Raw genomic sequence first — 22451 nt, forward strand, 5'->3', positions numbered from 1 at the left:
CTTCTCTGGCATTCAGGCCTATATGAAACGGAAAGAAATTCTCCCTACTGCCGAGGAGTTTTGCTGGTCCCCTCTTTGTTCTAAATAATACATCGATTAAATGAAATGATACAGCATAAGTGCTACCGGATTTTCTTAGAGAAAAGTAAGCTTTTTAAAAGAGAAATCTTTATGGATAGCTGAGGGAAAAGGGTTGTTTCCTGATTGTGTTCAGCAGATCTGCCATCTGGATGATGCATGAAAAGAAGTTAAAAAAGGGGGCCATATCAATGATGAACCAAGAAATTATGAAATATTTTTTAAAAGAATGTTTGTGTGTTGTGTGGCATCCACAGATGAAGCTATAATAGGGAGCCCTGTTTTCTATGCAAAATTCAAACTTTTCCCTTTTTTTGCTCAGAAAGTGAGGTGAGAAAAACAATCATGTTTGCAGGCATTTATCATCACTCAAGATCAGCACCAAGGTGTTCAGAGAGAATTTTGTCTTCCTTAAGCTTGCATATCAAATGCAGACCTGCTGGTTTCCTGTTCTCTTTGTGGCAATAGAGTTCATTTCTTTTAGTTTTTTTCCTTATTTGCATCCCATCACAATTTCTCAGAAATGGTTGTGCAGCAAATGCTGAAGCTTTATAATGAAGTGTGTGGTTAACCTGTGTGCCTCTGACTTTGCTTCCTTGGTGCTCTTTCACTCAGCATTAACTGTGAAATATAAATGACTACATGTCTTATTAATAAGAATTTTTTTTTTTTACTTTTCTATTGTTTCTCTTTTTTCAGTTCTTCAACCCATACAGGGACATGATGAGGTTTTCCATCTGGCCTGCACTTTTGTCTGGGTGTTTTCGCTTGGCTGGGCAATCTGCAGGTCCAAGGAAGCTTGACAGAGTTGAATGATTACGTTTTTCTGTGAAATGAAATAGTGATAAAACAAGCTTTTCAGAAAGCAGTTGCTGGCTGTCTTCACAGATGCTGCCTGATCTATGATCACAGGAGATGAGAACAGGAGGAAGAATTCTGCTTGCTGTCCATAAACATACTTTTCTCCCTATCTTCTTGGTTTGGTTTTATCCAGACTTAAATAGAAGACTTGTTCAATTTTTGTCAAACGAGAATGAGCTTCATGTTTTGCCCATTGTAGTGTATTGATGCTAGAAGAAGTTATAGGGCTTTTATAGCTATATATGCATACACACCACCTAGGTCTTGGCAAAGTGGCTCATAGGTAAATGATAGGAGCAGATCTTTACCTACTGTAAATAACAACTGCATAACAAGTACTTGAAACCTGTTCGGCTTCAGCCAGCTGGGGGGAAAGAGGTATAATCTCCCTACCAAACCTTCCTCTCAACAGCTTCCTTTGTACTAGCTTCCCTTTCCCACCCAGATTAGCCAGGTGATAGGCAGGAATTTGGTATGCCACAATGCCTTTTTCATATCTCATACTTAAGGGGGAAAGAACTGAAGTAGCCAGGTGCTCTGCAATATTTTGTGCCATTATTATCGATTGTGCTGCTAGGTTTGAAACAGCGGAGATGGCCAACTACTACACCGCCTCTGTACAAGGGTAATGTATTTAAATGTTGCTTAATGGCCTTATGGACCCTATATTAATCTCATAGTTCATTTGAAAATTCTTCACACTTGTTGATAAGAGCCAAGTATTGCTATGAGGACAACTTACGAAACTTTGATTTTCAGCACTTAGAAGTTGCTGTTGCTATTGACTTACAACAGTTGTATGTTTTCAGCAAGTCTGTTCTGAAGCATTCGCGTGTTCCTATGGACACAGGTCTGTGGGAATGTGTTTGAGCTCTTTGTGGGAGCTTCTTCATTGACACTTTCTTCCTGGATTTAGCAATAGATTTAATTTGTTCACTTGGGAAAAGCACATTTGATCTGTGACACTTTTTTCCCCTTAATTAAAGCTTAAGTGAGCACCATGTGAATCCACTGTGCCTAGAAAAGGGAATACAGCCATAACTTAATTAAAACAAGAAGGAGCTTAGTACTAAAAAGCTTGGAATAGAATAATAGGCTTCACACTGATGAATGAGAGTGCCCACCGTGTCAGAAAACTTTGAGACTCTGTATGAACAACAACTGGGGCTTGACCAAGCCTGACACTGGTGTGAGGCTTATGGCAATCATGCAGAGCCCCAGATCCTGTGGAAGGGGTATAGATAAAAGGTCTTCCCTTTGGAGTGAACCATAGAGATCCAATGCTAGAATGAGTGACCTGGCTTTGCCCACTACACCTAATGGTTTTGGAAATGTGCAATCCAACAGTTAGATGTGCTTTAAACAAAGTCAAGAATAGGAAACTACCATCATGCCTGAGGCACATTGGCTGGGCTTATTGGAGATGGGAGAGGAATATTCCTTGCTCCTAATCGGGGGGGATGAAGACTCTACAAATCCTCCAGCCACATAGGAGAAATGTTGTCGTTGGACAGCTGAGTTAACTGAGCTGGTGGTGTAGTACTCCCGTGGAAATCACATTTAATTCTAATTAAGAAATTAGTATTTAGGAAGCTTGAAATTGGCTTGCTGTGGAAAACAAAATTCAAAGGAGGGTGAACAGTGCTTCCTTCCTCAGCAAAACTGTAGAAGATGTGGAATTTCAAATGACTGCTTTAGAGGAAAGTAATAAATCAGTCTGGATTGTCTTTGTTGATTAAAAGAACTAAGCATCAGCTGAAAGGGAAATGCTTCTGGCCTGCAAGGGCAAATTAAATTAAATGAAATGTCTGTGTGGCACAGGCCAGCTTAAAGCAAAAGATCCGAAGGTGCTGAGAAGGTTGGCTGTTTCAGCCTTAAATCAGCCCACTGTTCCTAGGCTCTAAAAGGGATATGGTAGCTGAAGGCATTTAGAGGGGAGAGGCTGCATGCCACTTAGATGTTTCTCAAAGAGTGCATGGAAACGACAGCTACGAGCCCGCAGTTTTTCTCTGTACCCTGTCTGCTGTGGCCTTAGTACCTGGGACCTTCTTGAGCTCAAATCAGAGGTCCAATTGTCAGCTATTCTGTTATAAGCTTTATTATTACTACTAAGCTTCAGATTTACACCTTATCAATATCCACATGACACTCTAAAACATTTTGTTCTTGTGTGTAAAAACTGGGATTCTTCAATAGCTCTAGCCCTGGTCATCAATAAGAAAATAGATCTAATATCTGACATGAAGACAGTGCATTTGAAAACTGGATCATAGCAGTCCATGGCAAACCTCCAGCTGAAGTCAGCAGGGCTAGGATTTCACCTTCAGAGTCTTTTAGTCACCTTCAGAAATTAAGTGTTATAATGGTTTGTGAACAGAATCTTTTATGTGCTGTATTTTAAAAGCAAGGTTATATTTTATGTTTCAGCTAAAAGAGGTTATGAAAGGGAATCTTTTTCACTATTCCTGAGAGTTGGAGCTCAGATGAGATGTGAAATGCATGTGAAGTTGCATTTTTCCAAAGCAACTTTAGCATAATAAATAGTCCAAAAGAAAGATAAAAGGAGTTTGTAGAATCAGGCCTTGGACACATGGTGTTTTGTTTCCTATACAAAGACTGCAGGAAGTATTAAAGACCATATCAATAAGTTTATCATACACTTTTATTTTGCCACCTACTCCTCTACTCATTAACCCATCACTGCCCAAGTTGTTCACATCCCATGAACACTTTAAACAGGCACTATTAGAAAAAACCCTGTCAAAGTCCTATCTCCGCCTTTCATAAAAAAATATCTGCATACCTGCTTCTCACTCTGATATCACTTCATCTCAGAATACATGTTTCTCCAACTCCATCCATGTCCCAGCTACCACATACCCTACCACTCTATGAAGTGCCTCCACTTGATCCTCCCAGGTTAATGCCTGTGGAGCCATGCTACCGGTGCCTCAAGATTGCATGCTCCTTCAATTTGGCACTCTCCACCTAAATCCATCTGTGCAAAGGACTGAAGGGCATTTTTGTTGTATTTTTGTATGTATACCATAACATATGCACCTGCCTTGAGGAGCTGCACTTTGAAGTATGGGACGGGTCCCAGGATGTGTGGGAACACCAATGGAAGAAGCATTGTTATGAACAAACATAATGAAATGATTAAGGAACTGGATAGTGTAGCTACAACTGGATTACTTCAGGAACAAGTAACTGCACTATGAGGTATTCCAGTCCTCTATAGTACACATTTGGTGCTTCTACTGCATACCTATACTGTGCATAATTGCATGCAAAAAACTATATCAAAGGAGCATTAACGTGGTAAAGACAGGCACTCAAAAATTAGGAAATCCATGTGCTGGAGAGATGGTGCTCACTGTACTAACAGCTCTTTACCATTTTGTTATTTTCTTATTGCTCAGTTTTGGGCCTCTAGTCCTTACTGACTGCTCTATTCAAGCCCTGCTCTGAATACAGAATTATTAGTTTCCTCGCGCTCTTCCATGATGCTTATTAGCAAAGTATGAAACATTCTGATAAGTATCCGCTGCTTTTCCCAGTGCTACTCTGAGGTGGGACAAGTAATGTAATCCCCATTTTATAAACAGGGAAATAAGGCAAAGATTAAAGTATCTGGTACTTTTGGGTGTCCCATTTTCATAGATTTCATACATTTCATAGACATTAGGGCTGGAAGGAACCTCAGAAGATCAGCGAGTCCAGCCCCCTGCCCCAGGGGCAGGAAGTCAGCTGGGGTCATAGGATTCCAGCAAGATAAGCAACCAAATTTCTCTTGAAGGCATTCAGTGCGGGTGCTTGAACCACCTCTGATGGCAGGCTATTCCAGACCTTGGGTGCTCGGACAGTGAAGAAATTCTTCCTTATGTCCAGCCTGAAATGGTCTTGCAGGAGTTTATAACCATTTGACCGTGTCATCCCTTGGGGCGCTCTGGTGAACAACCGTTCCCCCAGATCCTGGTGAACACCCCTTATAAATTTATAGCTGGCCATCGGATCGCCCCTGAGCCTGCACTTTTCCAGGCTAAAGAGTCCCATAGCGCTCAGCCTGTCATCATAAGGTCTGTTTTCCTGACCCCTGATCATGCATGTGGCTCTTCTCTGCACCCTCTCAAGCTTCTCCACATCCTTTTTATATTGTGGAGCCCAAAACTGGATGCAGTACTCCAGCTGCGGCCTCATGAAGGCTGAGTACAACGGGAGAATGACGTCCTGGGATTTCCTTGAGAAGCATCTATGGATGCAAGCCGGCATTTTGCTTGCTTTACTAGCCGCAGCATCACACTGAAGGCTCAAGTTCATCTTGTGGTCAATCATAACCCCCAAGTCCCTTTCATCCGTAGTACTAGCCAACGTAGCACAGCTGAGCCTATAAGGATGCTGCAGGTTTTTCCTCTCAAGGTGGAGAATCTTGCATTTTTTGGTGTTAAACGCCATCAGGTTCTCGTTCGCCCATTTCCTGAGCCTGTCAAGATCTGCCTGGATTGCCTTCCTGTCCTCAGGTGTGGATGCTTTACCCCAGACTTTGGTATCATCGGCAAACTTGGCCAGTCCACTTCTGACTCAAGTGTCCACATCATTAATGAAGATGTTGAACTATATAGGTCCAAGGACAGAGTCTTGGGGGACCCCACTGGTCACAGGGCACCACGATGATTGATTTCTGTCAACCACCACCCTCTGGGTCTGAACACGGAGCCAATTCCCCAGCCAGCAAATCGTGGTGGGCCCGAGGTGGCAGTTGGCCAGTTTTGCCAAGAGGTGATCATGGGATACCAGATCGAAGGCTTTTTTGAAGTCAAGATATATGACATCAATCTCCTCTCCCTTGTCCAGGTGATAGATCACCTGGTCATAAAAGGAGATAAGATTGGTCAAGCAAGACCTACGTGCAACAAGCCCATGCTGGCTATCACTCAGGATGTTGCCGTTGGCCAGTCTGTTAAGAATGGCCTCCTTAATAATCTTTTCTAAGACCTGCCCCAGGATAGAGGTCAGGCTGATGTGCCTGTGGCTTGCCAGATCCACTTTTCTTCCTTTCTTAAAGATAGGCACCACATTGGCCTTCTCCCAATCTTCAGGCACTTCACCAGAGTGCCAGGAGCTCTTGAAGATCTGTCCCTGAGGCTGGACTATGATGCTTGCCAGCTCCTTGAGTACCCTGGGGTATAGATTCTCAGGGCCAGCTGACTTGAAGGTATCCAGCTTCTCAAGGTTCCTTCACGAGGTCAGCATTGATGGAGGACAGGGAATCTCCCTCACCCAGGCCTCCCTGTCCCATAATGGGGCAGGGGTGTCCCATGGGACTGATGAAAGACCAACACAAAGTACCCATTTAGTAGGTTGGCTTTTTCCTGGGCATCAGTTGTCAGTTGTCCCATCTGGTTTAGCAGGGGTCCAGTGTTGCCCTTGCTTTTCCTCTGGCTCCCCACATATCTAAAAAAGGACTTTTTATTGTCCTTGATATTGGTAGCTAGTTGGAGTTCTGTCTCAGCCTTGGCTTTCCTGGTTCGCTCCTTGCAGGTCTGGACCAGTGCGTAATATTCCTCCTTGGAGGTGGATCTAGTCCTCCATCCTTTGTAGGCCTTTCTTTTTAGCTGCAGGAGGTCTGCTAGTTCCCTGGAGAGCCAAGGGGGCTGCTGTGCCCTTTTGCTGCCTTTCCTCTGAGGTGGAATAGCATTAGCTTGTGCATTGAGGATCGCTCCCTTGAGGAGGAACCACTCTTCCTGAAGTCCCCTCCCCTTGGGGTCGTTGTCCCTTAGGGCCTCACCGACAAACCTCCTGAGCTTGTCAAAGTCAGCTTTCCTGAAGTCAAGGACTTCTGTATTGCTGACTGACTTGCCAGCTTTACAGTGGATGGTGAAGGTGATCAGCTCGCGGTCGCTGTCACCCTGCGTCCTCTCGATCATTAGGTTGCTGATTAGGTCAACCCCGGTTGCCAGTACCAGGTCGAGCAGCGCTTTACCTCCCGTTGGCCCATAGACCTCTTGTGTCAGATAGAGGTCATCCACGCAGGAGAGGAAGCTTTGCGACTGCTCAGATTTAGCTGAGCACTCTTCCCATGAGATGTCTGGGTAGTTGAGGTCTCCCATGACAACCATGGACATTTAACATTTAACATTTGAGATGTTAAATCCTCATATTTCAGAGTATGTAGAACCACATGGAACTTTATTTCTTCAACTCACAGCTCCTATTGTCTTCATTTGAAGCTGTGAGCATTCAGGACCTCTACAAGTCAGGCAAATAAGAAACACACAGTCAGTGGTTACTTGCTAGAAGCCTGTTTTCAGAGACTTCATGAGCCTCACAGGGATAAAATCCAGTTTTCCATGTCAGCATTCAGTTGTCTTAACTGTGTTTCCCAGTTTCTGCAGACCAATTCCATTCTGGGTATTGATGTGGCAAAGGTCCTGTGAAAAAAATACTGATCACAAAATAAAGGCCTGTATCATAACGTGAGCACTAGGGGTGGGAAATGTGTGTGTGTGGCGGGGGGCGGGGGGGGGGGGGCAGGGGGAGACGAGTCACATTAAGCCAGCATAATTCTGGCTTTTCCTGTGTTTTGAATGTTTGGATTTATGCCTTCAATTTTTTTAGGATCTTTATTCTAGAAAGAAAACTTAAAAAACAGCTATTCAGTCACATAGGATTATATTGGTGACCGGATGGGTCATCAGAAGGTTAGAACCTTTAGATCTACTTGAGCTAATGGAGCACAGGAATAGGTTTCTGTCACTGATACGAAGAAGACATAAGATGATGGATGTGCACTTTGTTGGTGAATTTTACTGAGGTTGCTGACACAGCAGAAGACTTCTGTGACTCAGGAATTTTGAGTTGCACTTTTGGATTTTGGAGGAGAGTGTTCTCGGGTGGTCAATGACCCGTCTGCTCCTGTCCGGTCCCTCCCTACCATCTACAGCTGGCTCTTGGTCCCAGCTAGTCCAGTTTCCAGTCCACTGGCTCTCTGTTACAGTCTCTTAGCCTAGTCAGACTTGAGCTCTCCTTCCCAAACTCTTCATCCCAGTCTTCTTTCAAGACTAAATTGCCCCAGCTAATCTTAGCCTCACGCCATGGGTTTCTGAACAATCTCAGTCACTCTCCAACTGGCTCCCCAGCCTAGGCTCCTTGCCTTGTCAGTTCCAGTGTCCATCACATTCTCAGTACAAGGTCTCCCCTACCCACCCCTTCTCCCATTCTACCCTCTCACCCACCTCACCTCCAGGTCGAGCTCTTTTTCTTCTTCATTTAAATTAAGCTACTTCATCCTTTTGCAGCCTCACTGTTTTCACTTTTGATGCTCAGCTCCATGCCAGCTCAGAGCCAATGTGAGCCACAGGAAGGTCCTGGTGTGAACCCCTGTAGCTCTGGCAGGGAACATACTCATTTGTTATATGGGTATGGTACATGCGCAGTCTGGTTACCACAGGGGTGGGCAATTATTTTGGGTGGAAGGCCACTTACCTCGCAAGCTGTTGAGGGCAACAAGGGTAGCCCCACCCTTTGGCAGGTGCCCCACCCCCTGGTCATCATCTTGGGACTGGAAGTCCTGCCCCCTAACCCCTGACCTTTGCCACCAGAAGTCCCTCCCCTTCCCCCCCCTCCTCCCCAGAAGTGCTCCATTCAGCAAGGGGGTTTGCCATATTGGAACCAGAAAAATATTAAATTATATTCTAAAAATCAAACTTCTACTACATTCATTAATTTGATTTCAAAAAAATATTTTGTCCTGATTTATATGTGTTTGTGTAGTGTACATAAAGGTGATTGTATAATAGCTTAAAATGATGTCTTACTCTTATATATTGTGAGGGAGTGCAGGGGGGTATGGGTGGGTGAGTATAGGTTTGTTGGGGGGGCTGTGGGTGGGTGGGTAGGTAGGGTGTGGGTGTATATGTGGGGTTTGTGGGTGGTGGATAGGTGTGGGGGGTGTATGTGGCGTGGGGAGCATGCAGGTATGTGTGTGGACATGGGGTGTAGGTGGGTATGGGGTTGGTGACGGGAGCTGTGTGTGGGGGGAGGGTGGCTGGGGAGGGTTGTGGTATGTGTGGAGGGGGAGGGTTTGCCCACAGCCCCCCTACAGCAGGCAGAGTCCTCGCCAGTGCTCTTCTAAACCTGGCAATCCTGCTGCTCCTAGCCCTGGGGCACTAGCACAGGCCCCATGCTCCTGCTCATTGCCATTTCCCCCTCCAGTCTGCCACTGCTGCTCTTCTTATGCCACTTCCCCCTGCTGCTCGCTGCTCAGGCTGCACGGCTGAGACCACAGGATGCAGCAGGAACTGGCCCAGCCGGCACCACATGGAGCCGGCCGAGAATTGCAGGGGCTAGGCCAGCTTCCACTGAGTCCTGCAGCCTGGCACTGCAGCCAGGAACCACATGGTGCCAGTGTGGTGGTCAGGAAAGCAGCTGTTTGTTGCAATGCATGCATGATGTGAGTACACATTGTTTATTCCAGCTTCTTTTTCCCCAGTGGTTCTTTCCTGCCTGTGGACTTGTTCTTGCATCATGAAGGACAGAGACTCCACCTCACATACGTGCATGCATGACACACTGGAAGTCTCTGAGCTGCCGCCCACTGCCATTGCTTGAAGCCTGGCACTTGAGGAGATAAGGTGCTTGCTGCTGCCCCTGTTATACCTTTGTAAATAACCTTTGTTTTTGCTTTGTCTTGTTGTTGAACTAATGGTGTCCATCTTTGGTGTGTTCTAGGATCTAGACATGGAAATGATGTGTATCTAGACAATGAGTGTAGTGTCTCTGGAAGACTCCCTGATGAACAGCCAGTTTCCCCTCCTTTTTCAGTATCCTACATACATCTTGGAGCATAGGAAGCACCACCAGGAAAGACAAGCAGCCAGTACATGGTGGAGTTCAGAGAATGGTAAGTAGAAAACTATGCTGCTCTTGATGGCATCCAGGAGTCCTGATGGGGCTTTTTAAAATAATGCTCCTTTGCCTTTATTTTAAATGTCATGCCTCAGGACTATGTTCTTGGAGCCAGGGTGTCATGCCAGGTTGTGGGCAACCAGGTTTCTTGAGGAACAAAGTGCCAACTTCGGTCAGCAGGTATGAGCAGAATCCAGGCACAGGCCAGGTCAGGAAGCCAGGAGGGCCATCTGAGAACTGAGCCTGGGAGTAGGCTGGGTCAGAAAGCCAGAGAATCACAGAGAGCTCAGAGTCAGAGAGTGAACCAGGTCAAGGAGCCAGGAGATCAAGCAGAGAGCATATGTGAACACAAGATGGATGGAACAGCGAGGCAGACTGAGATCAGGCTGAGCCATATTACCCAGTCTGAGACACCCCTGTTCCTTGTTTAAATGGAGAGAAGTAGAGATCAGCTGACCCCAACAGGCCATTCTGGTGACAGGGGGCAGGCGAAGGGCTAGGTTCGGATGGGGGGTTCCAGCTAGCCTTGACCAGTCTGAACGGGCAGCTGCAGAGTGGCAGACTGGGATGTGAAGCTATGCCAGGTAGGCCAAGGCCCCCAGTTTGAGACCACAGCCTGATGCAGGGGTAGCATTATCACCATTGTATCACCACACCATGGTAAAGTAAGCATGTTAGTGTATGTAGTGTGTACCTTCCTGATTTTTGTGCGTTTGTGGGGGGAGTTGGCAAGTGATAGTTGATGTTCTAAACTCCCATAGGTGTCACTGAGGGGTAGAGGGCCAGACAGGGACAACACAAGAATGTCCTAGAAGGACCATCTGGACAAGTGCCATCACCCTGGCTGTTTCTAGCAGTGCCACTAGTATGGCAAGGTTTTAAATCAAAGAGCAGATACAAAGACTAAAATGTAGAGAGAGCTGATGCCATCTCACTCATGCTGGGAATGCTTATGAAACATGGATGTATTACAGAGCCTGCTTGATGACTGAACTGGTTCTGGGAACAGTAGTAAAGTCAGGAATTTTACTGTACAACAGTCTTTACCTACCCTATATATGGCCACAGCTAGGACATATGGCCTCTGTGAAAAAGAAACAGAAGCAGGGCAGCTATATTAATTGCTCAGTAGCATCCTATCCAGTTGGGTCTCCTGGTATCTCATGAGACCTGTCTCATATTGTGTCGATAGTTATCTGTTGACTACCCTGGGAATTTCAACTGCTTGATATAAAGGAAAAGCTGTTTGAGGGTGAATTTCAGAGCAGGTCATAATAAATGAGTTTAAATCCATATCTTAGGAGTGCAATTGGTGATAAACTGCACATTCAGAATATGAATGTGCAGTCTCCTGCAGTCTGGAAAGCCACCATAATTACTAGAAGCAGGTCCGCCTTTTAAACAAGCAAGCCCAAAGGGATGCAGAAGGAATGTAAGTAAGTAATGCACATAGATATAAATGGTTAGAAGATAGCTGAGGTAAGCTTAATGGAAAAGAGAACCTGAGGTCAAACGCATACAACCTTATTCTTTTTTCCCTTCAATGTTTAATAAAAACCCTGACACTAAAAAGTTCAGAGCAGAGGGGACCACTCTGGTGGATGAGCCATAGGCAGCATTGTTAACGTGTTGTGCCCTGACTAATTAGACTCTATGTAGGCATCGCATCTATAAACACATTTGCTTGTCAGAATGTTTTAACCTGGCATTTTACTGTCCATGAAGCTGGGATGCTAAGGCATTGGGCACCAAGCTACCACTTGGAAGGGAGACTTATCTGTAAAATCCTTTTCAGAGCTTGGCAACACCCTCAGAGCATAGAGTTCTTTCCAGAGTACACTGGCTGCTGTGACAGCTCTCCTTTCAGAGGACAGTTTGTGGGCAATCACTCTGTCAGTTCCCTGCCATGCCTTGATGTCTGTTACTTTTGTATGAGGGAGGCTGCCCCAGTGCTTCCTAAATTGCTCTCTCAAAGACCACCAGGTGCCCATAGTCACTGCCTTATGAGCCAGTTGTGTGGCTCCATTTTGCCCCTACGTCATGCTCCATGCCTTGCAAATTACATCCTCATTGATGTTCTCTTCCACTTAGCCTCTCCTCTGGGGTTCCTGGACTTTCGCTGGTCTCACACTCTCAGCCTCTCAATGGGCTCCTGGACCCTTGCAGGTCCCACAATCTCAGCCCCTCAATCTGGGCTCTGGACCCCTCCCTGGGTCCCTAGGAACTTCCTCTTCCCCATAGCTCCTCCCCAAACCTCCAGACTGCTTTAGGTGTTACCCTCCATGTACATCTTCTGGAGCTGCAGCCATCCTGCTTAGGTGGTGCTCTCTCAGCAGGCTCTAAGATGTTACTACTGGCTCCACTTGGGTCTGAGTTTATATGCTACCCAAGTACAGCCTTCCTCCAGGATCAGATGACTCTATAGTCAAACCTGGCTGCACCTGCAGACTGCCAGCTCTAGCCTGCCTGCTTTTTAAAGTGTCAGAAGCACCAAGCCTTCTGCCACAGCTGCTACCTACATTCACCGTCTTGCCTCTCTTCATCTCCCCATTTTTTTCCATCCCCCACCCCCACTTCCATCAAGCTCTCCCTGTCTCTCACAATGCAATTCCAGTTTCAAAATACCAGTAGCTTCATTATGAACAGGCCTGTTAGCTGCTTAGATTGTGGACAGACATGAACTGGGTGTAGACACAATAAATGTTGAAACTAAAGTTTTGTTCAGATTGGCAGAGACTTGTTTCACCTGTAGTGGGAAAGCAGTTCAACTTGAAGCAGTTTGGCATTTAGTGGGTGAGCCGGCATAACTTAGGATGTACCAACTCCAGACAGTGCTGCACTTACTGCCCATTTGCTTTCATTTCCACATGAAGCCACGTATGCCTGAAGCTAAGAGCCCGAGAGTAGTGCTGGGTGTTGTGGCTCTGAGCACAAATGTGGCTTTGTGACATTTTTTTCACTGTGGAACCTGCAAAGAGGAAGCAAGAGGGCCAGGGGTGTTGCTCGCTGGCATGGTCCAATCTAGCATAAACATGTCCTCCATTCCTGCCACCGTGCGATAGTGTAGACACACCTGAGCTAGTGTGTTGCATATTGAGGTATATTCCACATGGACCAACTCATTGCCTTTCTCATTTTATTCCTCAAAGCTACATCCCAAACTCCTTTCATTTTTCACTGCCCTCTTTTCCCGTTACACCTTTTCTACCATGCCACCTGAGAGGGGTAAAGCAGGTTTGGGATCAGTGGCCATGTCTATACAACACGCTGACTGTGCAGTAGTCTGATGCTATTGTGCACTAGTGTCACATAATGTGATGCTACTGCATGATAATATTAGGTTACTGTGCAGTAGCATTACAAAAAAGTCATTTATCACGTTCATTTAGTAGTAATGACTGGGCAGTAGCGTCTTGTTTAGACATGGTGAATGACAATAAAGTAAGGCTGCTGCTCTTTTAAGTATAAAGAAGAGGAAGATGGGCTGGGTGAGTGCCAGAGCCCTCTGCTGAGGGGAAAGAGGAGTGGGGATAGGAAGGGGGTGATTCTTTTAAGCATAAAGATAAAATGCTGATGCTCCCCCAGGCAATTCTTGCACTTCCTTTCAAGAAACATAAGAACAGCCACCCACAGGAACCTGAGCAAAAAGAAGCAAATATAAACGAGGGAAATTTGCTGATGAGACAAATCTGGAAACAAAGAACACAATACAGCAAAGATCTTTGTAACTGCTACATGCGGTCTCTGGGCTGCCAAGCAGGAAAGAAAATATCATGCTGGCAGAAAAGCCATACAGTGGAAGGAATGAGAGTCAGAGCAAGCACAAGTGCATAGGTACAGGTTTCCACCCCTTTCATGTCGTCTACCTCTTACTTCACAACAAGCTATCTCTCTTCCTTCAGGTTTTCTGTTTTGATTCCTTGTTCCACTACTGCGCCCAAAATCTTTCGCTCTCTTTCACTCGCTTCTTCTGTTTTCCAGCCGGTCTTGTCTTATCTGTTTGCTGATCAGCTCCTGCTTCTGAACTTGCTGCCATTTTGGTGGCTTTACCATGTCTGAGAACTTCAATGTACAGATGTAAATTGGCCACTTACAGAGGTGACCAGATTACATGATAAGTGCCACACACTACCATTTTTAGATTTCCTAATATGAAAATCCTGTGGGTTAATCTTGTGACATCTTCACATTTATGCCCAAGGAAAGACATAGTATGCTTAGGGCTCTTCTGCATGGGAAAAATGTTTGGCATAACCATAGTGGAATAATTATTGCACTGTAAATTGGCTGGTATAATTCTCCCATGTAGGCATCTATTTCCAAATAAAGGTGACCTTATTCTGGAAGTAATTCTGATTTAAACGAAATACTGTCATTATAGAGTCTCTTTTATTCTGAAATATAGTATCTTTGTACCTAAATAGCTGTAGTGCAGTTTCTGCATGGAGACAACCCTTTAGATGCCATGATGCATACTGCTGCCACCAAGGTTTTTTTTCCATTCTTTTATTTTCTATTCTATTTTTCTAAAAGAAAGGAGCTGAAGGTGTTGGTTAGATCAAAGGTATGGACCCCACTAGGCTGCAGGAGCTGGGGGGTCAAAAAAGGCACCAGTCACAGGGCTCAAGTGCCTATATACTAATGCTAGGAGCATGGGGAACAAGCAGGATGAACTAGTGCTCCTGCTTGCACAAAACACCTATGACCTGGTAGGGCTAACAGAAAACTGGTGGGATTCTTCCCACGACTGGGCAGTACATATTGAGGGTTATAGGCTGTACAGAAAGGACAGGGTGGAGAAGAAAGGGGGAGGGGTTGCGCTCTATGTCAATGAGCAATATACTTCGACCCTCATCAAGACGGAATCGAAGGAGGAGAAAGTAGAAGGATTGTGGGTTAGGTTACATGGGGGGCAAGGATGAAAGGGATTTGGTGGTAGAGGTCTGCTACAGACCCCCACACCAAGGGGAAGAACTAGATTTGGGGCTCCTGAGGCAGCTCTCAGAGACCATAAAAACTAAGGAGGCGGTAGTCATGGGGGACCTAAACTACCCAGACATCACTGGGAGACGCAGACAGCAAAGTCCCACCGTTCGCGCTCGTTCCTATCCTGCATACAGGACCTCCACCTGATGCAGGAGGTACACGGTCCCACTAGGGGGAATGCCTTACTGGACCTGGTATTGGCAACGGGGGATGACATGGTAGGGGACCTACAGATTGGTAGTCACCTGGGGGACAGTGATCACCAAACAATAGAATTCATCATAAGACGTCAAGTGGGTAAGGTAACTAGTAGGGTGAAAGTGCTAGACTTTAGGAAAGCTGATTTCAATGAACTCAGGCAATTAGTCAAGGATGCACTGCAGAGTAGGAGTTTTGAAGAGACGGGAGCCCAGGAAGGGTGGCTGTGCCTTAAGGAAATGATCCTTCGGGCACAGAGGAAGACGATCCCGATGCAGAGAAAAAGAGGGAAAGGGGCCAGGAGGCTTCCTTGGCTGACCAGAGAAATCCAGGGCAGCCTGCAGACTAAAAGGGGAGCATATAAAAAATGGAAATGGGGAGAGATTACCAAAGAGGAGTATACCTCCTCTGCTCGCACTTGTAGGGAGGCAGTTAGACGGGCCAAATCTACCGTGGAGCTGAGGATGGCATCCCAAGTAAAGGATAACAAAAAATTGTTTTTTAGATATATAGGGAGTGAAAGGAAGGCCCAGGGAGGAATAGGACCCCTACTAAATGGGCATAAGCAATTGGTGACAGACAGGGGGGACAAGGCTGAACTCCTCAACGAGTTCTTTGCCTCAGTGTTCCTAAGCGAGGGGCAAGACAAGGCTCTCACTGGGATTGTAGAGAGGCAGCAGCAAGGCACCAGACTGCCATGTGTAGACCCTGAGATGGTGCAGAGTCACTTGGAGGAACTGGATGCCTTTAAGTTGGCAGGCCCAGATGATCTCCATCCGAGGGTACTGAAGGCACTGGCTGATGTCATTGCACAGCCACTGGCGGTAATATTTGAACACTCGTGGCGCACAGGCCAGGTCCCAGAGGACTGGAAAAGGGCCAATGTGGTCCCCATTTTCAAGAAGGGGAGGAAGGAGGACCCGGGCAACTATAGGCCAGTCAGTCTCACCTCCATCCTAGGCAAAGTCTTCGAAAAAATTATCAAGGCTCACATTTGCGAGAGCCCGGCAGGACAAATTATGCTGAGGGGAAACCAGCACGGGTTCGTAGCAGGTAGATCATGCCTGACTAATCTAGTCTCTTTTTATGACCAGGTTACAAAACGCCTGGACGCAGGAGTAGGGGTTGATGTCATATACTTAGACTTCAGGAAGGCCTTTGATACGGTATCCCACGCTATACTAGTAAACAAGTTAAGAGGCTGTGACTTGGATGACTACACAGTCCGGTGGGAGGTGAATTGGCTAGAGGGTCGCACCCAGAGAGTCGTGGTGGATGGGTCGGTATCAACCTGGAAGGGTGTGGGCAGTGGGGTCCTGCAGGGCTCGGTCCTTGGACCGATACTCTTTAATGTCTTCATCAGCGACTTGGACGAGGGAGTGAAGTGTACTCTGTCCAAGTTTGCAGATGACACAAAACTGAGGGGAGAAGTGGACACGCTGGAGGGCAGGGAACAGCTGCAAGCAGACCTGGACAGGTTGGACATACGGGCGGAAAACAACAGAATACAATTCAACAAGGAGAAATGCAAAGTGCTGCACCTAGGGAGGAAAAATGTCCAGCATACCTACTGCCTAGGAAATGACCTGCTTGGTGGAACAGAAGCGGTAAGGGATCTTGGAGTCCTAGTGGACTCCAAGATGAACATGAGTCAGCAGTGTGACGAAGCCATCAGAAAAGCTAATGGCACTTTATCGTGCATCAGCAGATGCATGACAAATAGATCCAAAGAGGTGATACTTCCCCTCTATCGGGCGCTGGTCAGACCGCAGTTGGAGTACTGCGTGCAATTCTGGGCGCCGCACTTCAAGAGGGATGTGGATAACCTGGAGAGGGTCCAGAGAAGGGCCACGCGTATGGTTAAGGGCTTGCAGGCCAAGCCCTACGAGGAGAGACTAGAGAAACTGGACCTCTTCAGCCTCCACAAGAGAAGGTTGAGAGGCGACCTTGTGGCTGCCTATAAGTTCATCACGGGGGCACAGAAGGGAATTGGTGAGGTTTTATTCACCAAGGTGCCCCCGGGGGTTACAAGAAATAATGGCCACAAGCTAGCAGAGAGCAGATTTAGACTGGAGATTAGGAAGAACTTCTTCACAGTTAGAGTGGCCAAGGTCTGGAATGGGCTCCCAAGGGAGGTGGTGCTCTCCCCTACCCTGGGGGTCTTCAAAAGGAGGTTAGATAGGCATCTAGCTGGGGTCATCTAGACCCAGCACTCTTTCCTGCCTATGCAGGGGGTCGGACTCGCTGATCTATTGAGGTCCCTTCCGACCCTAGCATCTATGAATCTATGAAATCTATGAAGGCTCCCCCTCCACCCTCCAAATGCAATAAACAAAACAGTCACCAAAGGAGTAGGGAGTTTTGTGGTCAGGACAGGATGGCATCCGGTTCTCCTAGGCTGTGCCCAGGAGGTAATAAACAAAGTGATACATCCTCTAAAGAAATAGGGAGCCAAGGCTGTAAAGACTGAGATAATCTGGGAATGTATCAAATTGATTGAACAGGATGTATCTTAATTTGTAAGTGGCTTCTTTACTTATTCAGTCAATATCATATATATGAGATGTATGAAGCCTGTAAAACTTTGGAATTGTAAATCCCTGCATATTTCCCCTTTGTCAGAGAACCTGATCCTCCAGATAGCATTGATTAAAGGCTCCCTTGCTATATTCACCATGTTATATATTTACACCAGTTATAGCAGAATTTGAAGTGGCAATCCTAGATGTAGCAGTACTGTGTACAATCTTTTGCAGTAGTGGGGCACATCCCCAAAATAGCAGCAGTAGGGAATGGATAATGTGTAATAGACAGGTGCGGTGTTTTAATGTTCTAAAATCTTGAATTCAACTTGACTTTCCTTCTAGTGTCTCTTGTATCTGCATTCCAAAGATCCTTGTCTACAAGCAAAGTGGCCATTCTAGATCTTGGCTCTGTTGTGCAGTGTCTGTCTGATCATGAGGGAACCTAGATTTACAAAGTTGGCCATTACTAACTAATACTTGCCATCCCTTTGTTGTGGCAAGTGAAAACTGAAAAAATCCATAGAATTTCCATCAGCTGCTCCAAATTCATCTGTTTTATTCAGCAATATCTTTCCCAAGAAATAAATAATTGTTTTTGGTTTTTTGCTTTTTGTTTTTTGTTGTTGTTGTTGTTGTTTTGGGGGGAGGCGTTAACTTCATAATAATAAATTGGCTTTTTTCAAATTTGTGGACTTATTCTCATCTGATTGGTCAGATCTGGTGCAAGCCAACATTATTCTTGTGTATTTAATCACAGCCACCACACTACAAATTGTAACAGACTGTTTAAGTGCCGTCTCTTTTATTTTTATGTTTCAGTCACCAGTGTCTATAAAAATATATTGCAACAGTGTCAGTTTGAGTAGTAAAATTGAAAGTAACTATCTGTAGGACAAACAAATGCTTGTCCTGGAGCTTTGGTATGTCCATGAATTTAAGGTTAATGTGGCCAAAATCTAAAAATCATAGGACAAACTCAGCAGTGCAATAAATGGGAGTATTAATGTGACCATGATCAGTGTGTGTTCTCAGTCCTCCTGGGCTCAGTCTAGAGAGGATATGAATCTCGTTGCAGCTTCTTCTGCCTGAAGATGCATTGGCTCTTGCAGTCAGTTTTAAGTTCCAGTGAAGGTCAAGATGGAGGCATCACTTTAGTTCCATACAGGGTCTAAGTAAAACAGTGGTTTAATCTTACACCTGTTTAGCATTTAGTGGCTATTTGAAATAAATGCAATTGTCACAGACCTAGTATCCTATAAGGAGCAAATTCAGATTTGGTTTAAATTTCTGTAATTCCCAGAATCACCCACATCCATCAGAATGTCTATACCATTGTTGGTGGGCACCCATGCTCTCCATTGTGCTCTATCTGCCTGCTTCCACTCTGCTTGTACCAAACCTGGATGTAAACTGGTGAAATCCAGAGCCTGTGTAACCCTACAGGGAGCACAGGTGGCTCCTAGGAAGCAAACTGTAGGGAGCAAAAAAGCAGCACTTTGGACAGGCAGGACATCGGGGCAGCAAAATTTTGTATGCCTAGTGTGGCAAAACTCCTTGCACCAGCCCTGGGGAAGTCAGTGTTAACAACATCCCCTGTTTCTGCTCTTGAGATCCCCATCTCCAATGTTCTTGAGAGCAGGGTCCTCCAAGCAGGTTCACTACGTCATTTCTGGGATTGGAAGAGCAGGAGCAGATGAGAGGTGTGGTGGAGAGTGTCACTTTGAGGAACAGTGGGTGCATCTACACATTCATTAATGCACCTTAGGTACTGTGCAGTTAGTCTAGTATTTTCTTAGTAAAGTACTAATTAAATGCATAGTACCTAAAGTTACTGTGCAGTGCAGCACTGCATGGTTATTTAGTAATGCTTACTGCACATTAGCCTGATAATACTGTGCAGTAAGGTATTAGCACAGTTTTTGCTGTGACATGCTACTACACAGTGTTATTAGGCCAATGCGCAGTAAGCATCTTGTGGAGATGTGCCCAGTATAGATGTACCCTAACAGAATTGTCCCCATTAATATTAGGGGTACCGTTTAATGCGTGCCCGCACAAACACCAGTGAACTCCCAATGTGCAGTTTATGCCATTGTTCATATTTCCCATGAGTCAGTTCCACTGTCATTCATGAGCTTTGCACCTGCTTAGTCTACGTTATGTTTGACCCAGAAGGTCATGCTAGAGCTGGTAATTGAAAGTGCTACAGGCAGAACTGAGACCGAGAGAGCTAGAAATACTCATCACAATTCTCGTTTCCTTCTTCACAGTTGCCTTTGGTTTGCTGGTGAGATTCCTGGAGCAACTTCATCCTTTCACTTGCGATGACTTTAATATTCCTATCCTCTGTCGAAGTGCTGAACTACGGAAAGGAAACCATTCACTAAAGTAAATCCTGTAGCCAATGGAAAGTGCAAGATTTCTGCCCCATTAGTTACAAATTAGTCATAAGATTGCTTCAGGTACTGGTTTTCCCATCCAACACAGGACTATGTTGTACATTGTAAAATAGATACTAAGGTACTAGAATTACCAAATAATCTAAATGGCAATTTTTAGTAGCTGCTGACAGTCTTTAGGTTTAATTACCTTCATTAGCACTATCCTTAATGGCAGATTTAATAAAGAGCTTTGCATTAGCACCAGAGAAATGCACATGATAAATTAAAAAACAGGAAAAAAACACAAAAATAAAGAAGAAGAACTGGCACTGGGAAGGATAATAGCTTGAATTAAAAAGTGTTCAGCTTTGTTTTGCATTATCTTTCTAAGGGAGTTTTCTATATACACTATACATAATGAAACACTAATTTAGAATGCAATTTACTTTGAATATATCTTCAGCAGGCTAGAATAAATGAATAAATGAAAAACTGTCATCCTATAATCAGAGCTGGGAAACAGTTTGTAGTTTACTCTCACCAATTTTATGAACCTTTTGCATTTATGCGAGGAACATACTAATTCTGCAAGCACTGAGTCTTTGAATTTTATTGTTAGATATCTGTGTTCAAACTTCTCTTTGTGCTTCAAGGTTGTTGCATCAAGTTTTTCAATTCAGGCAGAATATTACACAGCTACAGTAAAATTAGAGTAAGAGCTATAAAACCCGTAGCAATCAGAAACAGTCTGCTAACAGATGTATCCCTTCTGAGAATGCTGCAGGCAATCAGTTTAATAATATTTTTAACAGACCCAATTACATGTTACCACGACATACATCAGTATAATGCTGCATTTGATTAATATGGAATGTAATGAGTGGTACAGTCTGCTCTTGTTGATAGCAGACCATGCTACATGAGGAACAGTCAGAACGAACCTTGTGATTCAGGTTAAAATAGTTTTGTTTTATCTACTACAGACAGAAGAGGTGTGGTTCCCTTATGTTGGTTTCATGATTTGGGTCCTAACCCTGACCACACTGGAATCCAACGTTAAAACCCCAAATGAACTAATTTTGGAATTGGTATATGCCCTTTGTTTAGTGTGGATTGTTACATTTTGGCTAGCATTGTGAAATAGTTTATCTCAGAACACATCAACTGAATCTTTGCAAATAGCTTGAGCTATTCAAAATTCCTAACCCAATAAATCATGGCAATTCACACTTAAGCAGTCCTAATTGAAGTCAATGGGATTACTTCCATGCTTAAAGTACATGCTGAAGTGTTTTGCTGGATCTTGACTATAGCGCTCAGTACTTCATAGAACCAAGCACCACAGCAACCCAGGGGTCCGAAGGCCCTATCAAAATTTCCCAGAAATGTCCTGCATTCCAGAAGGTAAGTTTATTAGAGGGGTGTTTAATTACTGTTCAGAAAAAGGGGTGCATATCTGATTAAAAAAAACAAAAACCCAGCCACCACAGCCAAACACATGCATGCAAAAGATCTGTTTCATTCAAAATTATGCACAACGTATTTAATTTGTATGATGTATTTGGAACATTTTATTCATTTTGTTTTGATGGGGAAAATGCAGTCTCCTCTCCTCTCCTTTTCTTAAAAATGCCTACTATTTTTCCTGAACTGGAAAAAGATTACTGGAAAATAAGTTTCAATAAAAAAAGGAAAGGGACTGAGGCTCTTCTAACTCCTTCTCACTCCTATTTTTCCAGGCATTTGGAGTCTCAAGCCAATGACCAACAGTGAGCCCAGCTGAGCACCTGGGGTGACTGGAATCTCAGCATAAGCTGGAAGAATATTCCCACCGTTCCTGTGAATTCTTTGTTTGGCTGTAATAACCCTGTGCTACATACTGAAATGAATTCTGTTTCAGGGTGAACCCAAGCTCCACAGCCAATTTCCATCATTAAAAGTTCTCTCAAGTGTAAGCAGCTGGAGTTTCCACCCAGCTCTGAATATTGCATATTATACACAATTTTGTCTTTTCTGGGGTTTGTATTTAATGGTAATTCAAATAGCGATGACAAAGTATAAGCATAGTATTTGCTATTTTTTGGATCTGTTCTCAGACCTCCTGGGCGTGTCTACATGTGCATTTATGCTGTCTTAAATTTACTGCGCAGTAAATTACTACACAGTAAATAGGAATAGGCTGGTGTCTTCATGTGCAGGTGTTAAGGTGCATTAACGCTATGCGTGAGCTGATTTGGGATTAAAGTTAGTCCCGAGTCAGTCCACACACACAATGTTACTGTGCAGTAAGGCATGTATTACTGCTCAGTAACTAATTGGGTGTAAATTCGATATCTGCAGGATGCAGGTATCAAATTTATGCTCAAGTCAGTGTAAGTCACCATATTTACTGTGTAAATATGTGCCCATACTATGCAGTAATTTTGGTTACTGCACAGTAAATGCTCACATGTAGATGCACCTGCTTTGTCCTAGCCCTTTGTTTCCTCTGCATCTGAGAGCAACAATGCAACTG

The sequence above is a fragment of the Alligator mississippiensis genome, chromosome 12 (genome assembly GCF_030867095.1).
Source record: "Alligator mississippiensis isolate rAllMis1 chromosome 12, rAllMis1, whole genome shotgun sequence".
Classification (NCBI taxonomy): Eukaryota; Metazoa; Chordata; order Crocodylia; family Alligatoridae; genus Alligator; species Alligator mississippiensis.